Raw genomic sequence first — 9,053 nt, 5'->3', positions numbered from 1 at the left:
TGTTGTGTATTTTACTCTGGTTAATATCTATTACATTATAGGTTTTGTAACTATATTCCCCCCTTTTTTCCCCTTGCAACGTACCACAAACCTTTAAAGTATTCCATATAAAAAAGAAGATGTGATATGATTGCAAATGAGACAACTCTCCAAATGAGACCAAATGAGACATAAAACAATTATAGATCCCGTACGGGCGACAACCATGAGTAAAAATTCATACTGAACATAGTCTTCAATTCTCGAAATGAATAATGTAAAACAAACAAAAAATCTAACGGCCTGATTAATGTTCAAAATAAATAAGAAAGAAACAAATATAGTATATAGAAACAAACGACAAACACTGCATTACCGTCTCGTGACTTGAAACAGACACATACAGATAGTGGCGGGGTTTAACTTTTGTAAGGGCACGCCAACACTCCCCTTACCTCGGGTCTGGAACCGTGTGTACCAGTGCAACAAGCTTTATACCAAATCAACCGTTATCGCCATCATCTTCATTTTCATCAACCGTCACAAGACATGTTTTAATATTTCTACACATTTCACTCATGGCCACAGGTCTGCACATGAAAGGTTCTACTGAAAGCAAACACGTTATTTTGAGTTTTTCTTTACAAATACAGACAAGGTATTGTAGGAAGTCCGAAGACATTTGTTCCCAAAAAAAATTAGCTTTGCTATATAAAAATGATAGAATCTGAAGCGAGATGATGTATCAAACACTCTTGCTTTGTACGTTTTTAAGACAAAATATTCATCTCAAACACACCCTAACATAAAAATGTGCACTCGATTTTCTCTTTTCAATACAATTGTTACCCATTTTTTGGAATTTTTTCTTGAGTCACATAATGGAAGGGCAGACACGGAAATAACTGAAATAACAGTTAATAAAAATATAAACTTTTTTTGCACTCGACGCAAAACTGTGGAAAGCCCATACAAGAAAACAGTTTATATTTCTCTTTCATTGACCAATTATTCGGTGTTTTTTACAGGTAAGGAAACATGTGAGAATATTTGTCATGTGATTTTTAAAATTTAGTGTCCTTATTTTTAAACTCAAACATAACGTCCAATAAAATTTAAGTATGATGTATACAAAATGAAGTCCCGCCTATCTTAATTGCCATGCTTGAGCAAACATTGATACAAACAAAGCAAGCAATCCAAACAAAGATTTGTCTTGCTAGCATTAATGTAAAAGCTGTAATAGTTTCAATGTTTGAATGTCATTTTCATTAATGCTTCATTCCTAAGTTTCATTTTTAAAAGTTCCTGCATTAATAACTTGTCTTTGTTATCTATATTCAGGTTGGTGAACTTGGACTAAAGTACATGGATCTCAGCAACCAACAGTTTCAGTGTCCACGAGAACACACATATGAACTAGTGGGACATTCAGACCAGTTAAAAGTACAACAACGCACAGTAGCATTAAGCGGTCAGGAAGATCAAGGATTGCCCTCCACATCTGTTAAAACTATAGGAGGTGCTGTTTAACTGGTTTTAGCTACAAGTGAGAACTTCTCTGCATCTAGCCTCTTATATTGTCTTTTAAATGAACTTAGCAGACTATTTGAAGACTTTGTCTCATATTTTATACCCTTGTTATGGGGTATGCTTGTTTTGCATATGTAATTCTTTAAAACGGAAGATTTTTTTATTTTAATTGAAAAAAAATAATATTTTGAATTTATTTTTAAACAAATTTTGGTTTCAACTAGATTTCCATACAAAGAATGAATTTATCTATCTTATGCAATTTACAGAATGTAAATATCTCTTGAAATAAAAAAAGTTTTGATGATTTGTAGCATATTTTCTTTATGAATTTAAGAATTTCTCTGATCAATTTTCTGGTATTTGAGATGTTATAGATAAGGATCTATAATTCTGTAACTGTTTGATAAATTTTTTTGAAACTTTGCATAATAACTACTGAGATGTATATCTTTATTTTAAAAGTGCAGTTTTAAGTCTGGGGAAAACACTAAAGTCTGACAGGAATAGGATCCCAGTTAGAGCAACCAGTCCGGTACCCACGAATGTAGTTCTTAAAAAAAATATATAACTTTTGTTATAAATTGTGTAGTGTTATTATTTCACTAGTTCTGTAACTGAATGTAGATTTATTTGAAAGGGTAGGCTTTTTAGTTTGAATTTCTGTAAAAAATTTGATTGATTTAAATGTAATCTGGCGTCAGTACATAGAGTAAATTGCCTAAATTCTAGCCTTTATTCTTTCCCGGATGTAGACAGACTGACCCTGTTGTCAATAGAAACAAAATTTTGCAACGGAATGCCGGTCATGAGGCACTGAGATTGTACTTAGACACTTCAAAATGAATACCTAACATGAACCAGAAGTCCCAAGGTGGATATCAAAATTATTTATTGAACAGGACCCTATGTATTTACTATGATTTTCAATGCGTTCCAATGGGGCAAATAATTGGGTCCCCGTTCCTGTCAGAGAGCATGTTTTGAACACTTCAATCTGCAATTGTAAGCTCATTTTTGAAGTTTCATGGATGAAATTTGGCTGCAGGCTTCAAAATTCAATAAGGAAAGCAATGATGTAATTATTTTTAAAATTTGAATTAAACTTTTAAAATTAAATTTAAATTTAAATTTATGAAATTTAAAAAAGTTTGTTTTTCAATTTAAAGTTTATAAAAAGGGCACGGAAAGGTCATTTTGTCTGTATTATGTATTCCTACACTTGTAAGTTAAAATGGAGGGATTTTTGAAAAATATCAGCAAACAGTATTAGAAAGAGCCACAGGGAAAGAAATAATACATGTGTTATATGGGATCAGGGGACAGTGAAAGATGGAAAATATGGGCTTATTTCTTTCTAGTATCTTATTTCTGGGACTTGAAAAAAGAAAAAATCCCATAGTTTCAGTTTTAGGTCTTTTAATAAGTTTTTGATAAATTGTGGCTATTAAATAAATCATTTAAGTGCCATGGTTCAGCTATGAAAGTTGTGTGCGAATCCAGCTCACATTTATTTAGAGCCGCATCACACACATAATCACATATTATTGTGTAAACTCAGAAACACTTGCCAGGGACTCTCTAATTTTACATTTTTTGGAAGATATTTAAGGAGTAGGGCTATAATATAGCTTATTAAAGCAATTTAAACTGAAGTGTACAACAATTTTAGACTCCCTTTTAAAGATTTTGATGGTCCTTAAAAGGACCGTTAATTTTATCTGTATCTATTTCAGCAGTAGATGAATGGGGCTATATCTTCCTTGGTTTTAGAACTTTTGAACATCAGCTTCTGGTTAAGGAAACACTTAGTGCTCTTTTACAGCTTTTACATTAATGCTAGCAAGACAAATCTTTGTTTGGCTTGCTTGCTTTGTTTGCATCAATGTTTGCTGAAGCATGGCAGTTAAGATAGGCGGGGTTTCAGCTTGTATACATCATGATACTTACATTTTATTGGACGTTATGTTTGAGGTAAAGGACACTAAATTTTAAAACATCACATGACAATTATTCTCACATGTTTTCTTACCTGTAAATATACAATACATTCGTCGAAATTATCTCCCTATTACGCCAATTCATTTTCACAATCGTAGAAATGGAAGAATATTTTTTTTCTCGAAGATATGCATTGTCATCATCCAACTTAAAAGACTGTCGTCTATAACTTTTATTAAAAAAAAAAAAAAACTTTTCGAACACACCTACTCTGATTTTGTGATTCATTACATATGTATTTCACTTGACCTATATATTTCATCTTTTAGTACTGTGATTTTTTTTTTATGTTATAAAGTCAACCTGTAGCTTTGCTATATAAAAATGATAGAATCTGAAGCGAGATGATGTATCAAACACTCTTGCTTTGTACGTTTTTAAGACAAAATATTCATCTCAAACACACCCTAACATAAAAATGTGCACTCGATTTTCTCTTTTCATTACAATTGTTACCCATTTTTTGGAATTTTTTCTTGAGTCACATAATGGAAGGCCAGACACGGAAATAACTGAAATAACAGTTAATAAAAATATAAACTTTTTTTGCACTCGACGCAAAACTGTGGAAGGCCCATACAAGAAAACAGTTTATATTTCTCTTTCATTGACCAATTATTGGTTTTTTTTTACAGGTAAGGAAACATGTGAGAATATTTCTCAATTATTACTGCTACCATAGTATTATCGTTTGTTGTGTATTTTACTCTGGTTAATATCTATTACATTATAGGTTTTGTAACTATATTCCCCCTTTTTTTCCCCTTGCAACGTACCACAAACCTTTAAAGTATTCCATATAAAAAAGAAGATGTGATATGATTGCAAATGAGACAACTCTCCAAATGAGACCAAATGAGACATAAAACAATTATAGATCCCGTACGGGCGACAACCATGAGTAAAAATTCATACTGAACATAGTCTTCAATTCTCGAAATGAATAATGTAAAACAAACAAAAAATCTAACGGCCTGATTAATGTTCAAAATAAATAAGAAAGAAACAAATATAGTATATAGAAACAAACGACAAACACTGCATTACCGTCTCGTGACTTGAAACAGACACATACAGATAGTGGCGGGGTTTAACTTTTGTAAGGGCACGCCAACACTCCCCTTACCTCGGGTCTGGAACCGTGTGTACCAGTGCAACAAGCTTTATACCAAATCAACCGTTATCGCCATCATCTTCATTTTCATCAACCGTCACAAGACATGTTTTAATATTTCTACACATTTCACTCATGGCCACAGGTCTGCACATGAAAGGTTCTACTGAAAGCAAACACGTTATTTTGAGTTTTTCTTTACAAATACAGACAAGGTATTGTAGGAAGTCCGAAGACATTTGTTCCCAAAAAAAATTAGCTTTGCTATATAAAAATGATAGAATCTGAAGCGAGATGATGTATCAAACACTCTTGCTTTGTACGTTTTTAAGACAAAATATTCATCTCAAACACACCCTAACATAAAAATGTGCACTCGATTTTCTCTTTTCAATACAATTGTTACCCATTTTTTGGAATTTTTTCTTGAGTCACATAATGGAAGGGCAGACACGGAAATAACTGAAATAACAGTTAATAAAAATATAAACTTTTTTTGCACTCGACGCAAAACTGTGGAAAGCCCATACAAGAAAACAGTTTATATTTCTCTTTCATTGACCAATTATTCGGTGTTTTTTACAGGTAAGGAAACATGTGAGAATATTTGTCATGTGATTTTTAAAATTTAGTGTCCTTATTTTTAAACTCAAACATAACGTCCAATAAAATTTAAGTATGATGTATACAAAATGAAGTCCCGCCTATCTTAATTGCCATGCTTGAGCAAACATTGATACAAACAAAGCAAGCAATCCAAACAAAGATTTGTCTTGCTAGCATTAATGTAAAAGCTGTAATAGTTTCAATGTTTGAATGTCATTTTCATTAATGCTTCATTCCTAAGTTTCATTTTTAAAAGTTCCTGCATTAATAACTTGTCTTTGTTATCTATATTCAGGTTGGTGAACTTGGACTAAAGTACATGGATCTCAGCAACCAACAGTTTCAGTGTCCACGAGAACACACATATGAACTAGTGGGACATTCAGACCAGTTAAAAGTACAACAACGCACAGTAGCATTAAGCGGTCAGGAAGATCAAGGATTGCCCTCCACATCTGTTAAAACTATAGGAGGTGCTGTTTAACTGGTTTTAGCTACAAGTGAGAACTTCTCTGCATCTAGCCTCTTATATTGTCTTTTAAATGAACTTAGCAGACTATTTGAAGACTTTGTCTCATATTTTATACCCTTGTTATGGGGTATGCTTGTTTTGCATATGTAATTCTTTAAAACGGAAGATTTTTTTATTTTAATTGAAAAAAAATAATATTTTGAATTTATTTTTAAACAAATTTTGGTTTCAACTAGATTTCCATACAAAGAATGAATTTATCTATCTTATGCAATTTACAGAATGTAAATATCTCTTGAAATAAAAAAAGTTTTGATGATTTGTAGCATATTTTCTTTATGAATTTAAGAATTTCTCTGATCAATTTTCTGGTATTTGAGATGTTATAGATAAGGATCTATAATTCTGTAACTGTTTGATAAATTTTTTTGAAACTTTGCATAATAACTACTGAGATGTATATCTTTATTTTAAAAGTGCAGTTTTAAGTCTGGGGAAAACACTAAAGTCTGACAGGAATAGGATCCCAGTTAGAGCAACCAGTCCAATACCCACGAATGTAGTTCTTAAAAAAAATATATAACTTTTGTTATAAATTGTGTAGTGTTATTATTTCACTAGTTCTGTAACTGAATGTAGATTTATTTGAAAGGGTAGGCTTTCTAGTTGGAATTTCTGTAAACATTTTGATTGATTCAAATGTAATCTGGCGTCAGTACATAGAGTAAATTGCCTAAATTCTAGCCTTTATTCTTTCCCGGAAGTAGTCAGACTGACCCTGTTGTCAATAAAAACAAAATTTTGCAACGGAATGCCGGTCATGAGGCACTGAGATTGTACTTAGACACTTCAAAATGAATGCCTAACATGAACCAGAAGTCCAAAGGTGGATATCAAAATTATTTATTGAACAGGACCCTATGTATTTACTATGATTTTCAATGCGTTCCAATGGGGCAAATAATTGGGTCCCCGTTCCTGTCAGAGAGCATGTTTTGAACACTTCAATCTGCAATTGTAAGCTCACTTTTGAAGTTTCATGGATGAAATTTGGCGACAGGCTTCAAAATTCAATAAGGAAAGCAATGATGTTATTATTTTTTTAAATTTGAATTAAACTTTTAAAATTAAATTGAAATTTAAATTTATGAAATTTAAAAAAGTTTGTTTTTCAATTTAAAGTTTAAAAAAAGGGCACGGAAAGGTCATTTTGTCTGTATTCCTACACTTGTAAGTTAAAATGGAGGGATTTTTGAAAAATATCAGCAAACAGTATTAGAAAGAGCCACAGGGAAAGAAATAATAAATGTGTTATATGGGATCAGGGGACAGTGAAAGATGGAAAATATGGGCTTATTTCTTTCTAGTATCTTATTTCTGGGACTTGAAAAAAGAAATAAACCCATAGTTTCAGTTTTAGGTCTTTTAATAAGTTTTTGATAAATTGTGGCTATTAAATAAATCATTTAAGTGCCACGGTTTAGCTATGAAAGTTGTGTGCGAATCCAGCTCACATTTATTTAGAGCCGCATCACACACATAATCACATATTATTGTGTAAACTCAGAAACACTTGCCAGGGACTCTCTAATTTTACATTTTTTGGAAGATATTTAAGGAGTAGGGCTATAATATAGCTTATTAAAGCAATTTAAACTGAAGTGTACAACAATTTTAGACTCCCTTTTAAAGATTTTGATGGTCCTTAAAAGGACCGTTAATTTTATCTGTATCTATTTCAGCAGTAGATGAATGGGGCTATATCTTCCTTGGTTTTAGAACTTTTGAACATCAGCTTCTGGTTAAGGAAACACTTAGTGCTCTTTTAATAGTTTCACTGTTTGAATTTCATTTTCATTAATGCTTCTTTCCTAAGTTTCATTTTTAAAAGTTCCTGCATTAATAACTTGTCTTTGTTATCTATATTCAGGTTGGTGAACTTGGACTAAAGTACATGGATCTCAGCAACCAACAGTTCAGTGTCCACGAGAACACACATATGAACTAGTGGCACATTCAGACCAGTTAAAAGTACAACAACGCACAGTAGCATTAAGCGGTCAGGAAGATCAAAGATTGCCCTCCACATCTGTTAAAACTATAGGAGGTGCTGTTTAACTGATTTTAGCTACAAGTGAGAACTTCTCTGCATCTAGACTCTTATATTGTATTTTAAATGAACTTAGCAGACTATTTGAAGACTTTGTCTCATATTTTATACCCTTGTTATGGGGTATGCTAGTTTTGCATATGTAATTCTTTAAAACGGAAGATTTTTTTATTTTAATTGAAAAAAATAATATTTTTAATTTATTTTTAAACAAATTTTGATTTCAACTAGATTTCCATACAAAGAATGAATTTATCTATCTTATGCAATTTACAGAATGTAAGTTCTCTTGAAATAAAAAAGTTTTGATGATTTTTAGCATATTTTTTTCATGAATTTAAGAATTACTCCGATCAATTTTCTGGTATTTGAGATGTTAAAGATAAGGATCTATAATTCTGTAACTGTTTGATAACTTTTTTTGAAACTTTGCATAATAACTACTGAGATGTATATCTTTATTTTAAAAGTGCAGTTTTAAGTCTGGGGAAAAAACTAAAGTCTGTCAGAGAGCATGTTTTGAACAATTCAATCTGCAATTGTAAGCTCATTTTTGAAGTTTCATTGATGAAATTTGGCTACAGGCTTCAAAATTCAATAAGGAAAGCAATGATGTAATTATTTTTAGAATTTGAATTAAACTTTTAAAATTAAATTGAAATTTAAATTTATGAAATTTAAAAAAGTTTGTTTTTCAATTTAAAGTTTAAAAAAAGGGCACGGAAGGGTCATTTTGTCTGTATTATGTATTCCTACACTTTAAGTTAAAATGGAGGGATTTTTGAAAACTATCAGCAAACAGTTTTAGAAAGAGCCACAGGGAAAGAAATAATAAATGTGTTATATGGGATCAGGGAACAGTGAAAGATGGAAAATATGGGCTTATTTCTTTCTAGTATCTTATTTCTGGGACCTGAAAAAAGAAAAAATCCCATAGTTTCAGTTTTAGGTCTTTTAATAAGTTTTTGATAAATTGTGGCTATTAAATAAATCATTTAAGTGCCACGGTACAGCTATGAAAGTTGTGTGCGAATCCAGCTCACATTTATTTAGAGCCGCATCACACACATAATCACATATTATTGTGTAAACTCAGAAACACTTGCCAGGGACTCTCTAATTTTACATTTTTTGGAAGATATTTAAGGAGTAGGGCTATAATATTGCTTATTAAAGCAATTTAAACTGAAGTGTACAACAATTTTAGACTCCCTTTTAAAGATTTTGATGGTCCTTAA

At 31.6% G+C, this 9,053-nt stretch overlaps 1 long non-coding RNA gene across 1 annotated transcript; it reads left to right on the top strand.

Moving 5' to 3' along the window:
- The first annotated feature begins 1,327 nt into the window (after positions 1 to 1,327).
- Positions 1,328 to 7,678, top strand: LOC143078048 (uncharacterized). Its single transcript, XR_012979020.1, has 3 exons — positions 1,328 to 1,528; positions 5,529 to 5,733; positions 7,636 to 7,678. It is a non-coding gene; the product is annotated as an uncharacterized LOC143078048 (long non-coding RNA).
- The last annotated feature ends 1,375 nt before the right edge of the window (positions 7,679 to 9,053 follow it).

The sequence above is a fragment of the Mytilus galloprovincialis genome, chromosome 6, assembly GCF_965363235.1.
Source record: "Mytilus galloprovincialis chromosome 6, xbMytGall1.hap1.1, whole genome shotgun sequence".
Lineage (NCBI taxonomy): Eukaryota > Metazoa > Mollusca > Bivalvia > Mytilida > Mytilidae > Mytilus > Mytilus galloprovincialis.
The sequence above is the reverse complement of the archived record's forward strand: the minus strand, read 5'-3'. Positions and strand labels throughout refer to the sequence as shown.